Genomic DNA, 4851 nt, shown 5'->3' with positions numbered 1-4851 from the left:
CCAGGATCCAGATGTTCAACCAGAGTTAGTACCTTGTATTCCAGGTGTTTCAGCACCATATGGAACACACTTTAACGCATTTCTTTTTCCCCTCAGTGGTAACTTTCATTTTTTTTTCTTATGATTCTCAGGATTGAATCTTTTATTTTATTCAGTCTGCAATGGATCATTAGTTCATACTTGCTCTCCAACCATAATGACTATTGCAGTATAACCTTATAATCATAACATCCCCTTGTTTCAAGAAAAGTTGTGGTTAAATGAACAGAAATAAAGTTTGGATTTTTTGGCTTTAAAAAATTAATTTCAATGGTAGCATTTTGGAAGAAATTTGAATAAAGTTGCAGCAAATAGCATTTACATTTTGGGGAACAGAGATTATCTATGAATTATCTGTCTTGATGTTGTCTCATTGATAAATTAAGTAGAATCTGGTTACATGGCTTACCTCAGAATCTACTAGGTACTATGCTGAAATTTAGTTTTAGGGAAGTCCCCATAGATAACATGCTGCAGAATCTCCCCTAGTGAATATGTTTTCTAAAAAGGCTACTTCGTTATCATCCCATTTTTCATTCTGGTTATTTCCATCCAGTACTGAGAACATTGCATTTTTCTTGAGAAGACACTTAGTTCCTTGTCAGAACATGCCAAAACAGCTGCACAAGTGGGAAGTGTACAGATGTTTGGCACAGAACAGGTCCAGGATCCAGATGTTCAACCAGAGTTAGTACCTTGTATTCCAGGTGTTGCATTTTTTTTTGATCATCAAATCATTAGCTACTGAGATTTCTCAGGAAAGATGCATGGACAATGTACAAATGGTTGCTTCTTCAGCCATCTATTACATGAACTTCACATACTCTCTCCCCCCTCCCTCTTCTATCTTCTTTGGTGGAATTTCAAATCCATCCGACAATAGTTTGTTGTTAAATGAATGGCTATGGCTGGTTTTATAGCCCAAATTTTCCAATGGTGCAAACAGAACAGAAGACAGACCTGTGGTACTGTAATTAGAGCTGCCAATGTAGTATAGTGGAAATATTATTGAACTGGGAATTAAGAAAATGAGATTACAGTTCTGTTTTATTATTAGCAATATTAGTAACAAGAGGTATTTAGTTTATCTTGTTGAGTCTTAATTTCCTCATTTATCAAATGGGGGCTGGTCTTGAAAGAGCTGGTCTCTAACGTGCCTTCTGCTAATCAGCTTCCAGTCACATGTGATGTGTCTGCCCTGGCATAAACACAGAGTTCCTAGATTTGCTTTGTTAATTAATATTTCAAATAGACCATTTCTTTTAACACCTACCATTTACTTTTTCTCTATTAGACAAGGAGCTACTGCATAAACTGTTCAAACCATTTATAGAGCAGTTGCCTTATAGCAAGAATCCCCAAAACAAGGAAGATTAAGACTATAGTCAGAGCACAAAGACCAATACATGAAGACCACACAAATATGGAAAATCTAATTTAGCTGATAGTGAATTTAAAATGCTGGTTATGCATTGAGGAAGGGTGATAAATATCACTCTATATAGGACTACTTATACATAACTTAAAAATTATACATTTTTGTACATTGTAAAGTACTTTAAATGATAAAGTATCTATTTTTTACATTTAGAAATGAGTCTATTAACCAAATCAAATAAAGCAACAGTTTAATTCCTCATTTGTTAAAGAAAAGAAAAAAGACTCTGAGAGGTAAAGAGATAGGGAAGAGGCAAATGAGGAAAATCAGTAAGTTCCAATGTGGTTTAGCATAAGGGAAAATTTATATTTTCCCACACGCACATATTAATTCACAGAGATGGTGAGTTTTAGAGCATCACTGAATGCCATCACCCTTTGAAATGTCAATCTACCAATATTCACAGCTCATTAGCTGAATTAGTCCTTGACCTTTGGAGGCCTTCTCTTTAGCAGGCACAAGTCAACAGAGAAAACTCTACTGGAGATACAGCAACTATGAAACATCAACTACTGGGACCAAAGTACACATGAAAATATGAAATTACACATACACACATCTCATACACACATAGTGGGACATCTGGGAAAGATAAATAAAAGTTTTACAGAAATTATCTCTAGATTATGGGTAATTTTTATAAGATGCTTATCTTTTTTTAACTTTCTAAGAGAAATGCAAATAGCCCTGGCCAGTGTGGCTCAGTTTATAGGGTGTCGTCCTGTGCACTGAAAGGGTGCCAGTTCGATTCCAGATCAGGGCACATACCCAGGTTGTGGGCTGGATCCCTGGTAGGGGGCGTGCAGGAGACGGTCAATTGATGTTTCTCACATGGATGTTTCTTTCTCTCCCTCCCTTTCTCTCTCTAAAAATAAAAAAAAATTAAAATAAATGTGAATAGGTTTTTTTAAGCCATTTGAAAACAATAATTTATTGCTTTTTCCTCCAAAGCTTTGTGAATTTACAAAAAAAAAATCAAAGTTTACAGACTGCTTATTTAAGAATGAAAATACAAGAGGTGAGAACCTAGGCCACCGTGGTCATGGGGTGTTTACCAGATATGCACTGACATCTGAAACAAGCCCTCCTTTCCCTCCAGATGTGTTTTATTACCTTCACAGATGATGCATCCTTCACATACCATCTCACATGATATACTTGGGTCATTAGTCAAAGTCACTGGAATGGTACAGAGGTATTTTTGTTTTTCTACCCTCCTGCTATATCATGAAATTTCAGTTCATTTTGGAAAAATAAATTGGTCAATAAATTCATTTTTTTCTGCTTCCACTTTACACAAAGCTTCATATTCAACCCGATACCTTTCGAGCTGCATTTTCTTTTCTGCTCTTAGTGCTTGGAGTTACCTCTGTTGGGCTTCTCTCTGTTTTATGATAGATTTGAGCAAATTGCAAGCACCAGTGGCCTTCATCTTCTCATTTTCTGCTTCTTTTGCAAGTTGGTCAACAAGCTCAAGTAAACCACCAACTATTTTCTGAAATTGGCCAATTTTGTCCACAAAGTCCTTGCACTCGTCCTTGAGCTCTATGGTCTGCTGGGTAACCTCTGGGTCCAACACCCGCAGCTTGTTCAGCTCATCAAAGTGCAACCCAGCACCCAGGACGTGCTTGGCCATAGCTTCTGACCCCGCAGTGGTGGCGCGCGGCAGCCCAGGCTGAGGTTGGCATATAGCTTCTCTCTCAATCCACAGCAGCAGTACCTGGCCTGCCAGCCTCAGCCGCTGCCGCAGCTACAGGACCTGTGTACGCATAACGTCACTCGTGAATATGTTTTGAAGAAAAATAATTAACACTGCCTTTTTATGAGGAAATACAGTTAATTAACAGCTGAAGATAAAACTTTAAAAAAAACTAAAGTATGAAAGCTAATAAACTATGATAGTATGTTTAAAGTACCATTTGGATATGAAATAAAGTAATTGTCAGGAAAAGATGATAGAGGATACTAAAAGGAGGCAAAAATTGATGAGATAGGATATATGCATGCTGCCCAAATATCACCACACAGATTACTTTAATAATTGCAATGGAGCAAAATACTTTTATAATGAAGAAGTTTGGTTGCCACCTCCTTAAACAAGTGACCCAATTTAGCATCACTAATTATTAAAATACTTGACAATATATGTTCCACCTGATGTGATGTAATATGAAGTCAACTACTCTTTTTTTATATTTATTGATTTCAGAGAGGAAGGGAGAGGGAGAGAGAGAGAGATAGAAACATCAATGATGAGAGAGAATCATTGATTGGCTGCTTCCTGCACACCAGTGGGGACCGAGCTTGCAACCTGGGCAGGTTCCCTGACCAAGAATCGAATTGTGACCTCTTGGTTGATGCTCAACCATTGAGCCATGCTGGCTGGACTGAAGTCAACTACTCTTATGACATATTACTGACAAAAATGTAACATTTTACCTACTTCCTTATTCTGTTCCATCTCAGTCGAAAAAGTTTTTTATGCCTCAATAGACCTAATTTCTTCAGAAGCTGCAGTCTGAGGTGAGCACTCCTAAAAAGTTCATGGTTATTTTAGCCACTCCAAACTGAGTTAGTACAGCTGAAAATCTTTTACATGTCTCATTTGTTAAAGAATCCAAAGAGTTCATGCCACTAATACCATAACAATAAAACTATTTAAAATGAATCAAGCCCCGATCCTGGGCAAAATTACATTTTTTGAGCCCTATCCAGGATGTTCACAAAGGCCAGAGGAGTGGTTCATTACTGGGTGGTGAGGGAAAAGCAGAGACTGGTCTTGATTTTCACCTTCCCATGCATGATGTCTGTCATCTATGATAGTTGGGTAGAGTCCATCATCTGTAAATTTAAATTAAACTGGTCAGGAGTTAATTTTGGCAGAATGTGTTTACCTGTATGGCTGTTGGGAGTGGAGGGGATTTTTCTCCTTTTTCAGAGAGTGCCTTTTGAGGATATGTAGTGATGATAGACTTCATCACCAGGATTATTTATTCATGTGTCTTTTATTTCCCACCCACCATATTCAAAGTTCCTTAATTGTCATTCCCCCTTGAGTTCTGTGATTCTGGCTCACCAGTGCTGCATTGGTATGGGATGATCCTAACAATATGATGTGCCAAATGTTCCCAGTGTTCACCAAAACTTTCTTCTCCTTCCTGAAGGCATGGACACTAATGCTTTCTAGTTACCTTGTAGTTAAGAGGAGTCATGTGACTAGATTTGGCCAAGAAAATTCGGGCAATGAAAACTGATGTGAGTCCTTCCCAGGCTGACACAATGCAATATCACCAAAACTCTAGCAACAGCTAGGCTCCTTGAATGTCTGTGTCAAAAATAAGGCCCTTTCCATGGCATATTATTATTATTTTAAA

General features: G+C 37.7%; 1 pseudogene; it reads right to left on the bottom strand.

Moving 5' to 3' along the window:
- Positions 1-2502: 2502 nt before the first annotated feature.
- Positions 2503-3215, bottom strand: LOC102245436 (annotated as a pseudogene).
- Between the last annotated feature and the right edge of the window lie 1636 nt (positions 3216-4851).

The sequence above is a fragment of the Myotis brandtii genome, unplaced genomic scaffold (genome assembly GCF_000412655.1).
Source record: "Myotis brandtii unplaced genomic scaffold, ASM41265v1 scaffold399, whole genome shotgun sequence".
In the NCBI taxonomy this organism is placed as follows: Eukaryota; Metazoa; Chordata; class Mammalia; order Chiroptera; family Vespertilionidae; genus Myotis; species Myotis brandtii.
This window is presented reverse-complemented; position numbering and strand designations above follow the sequence as displayed.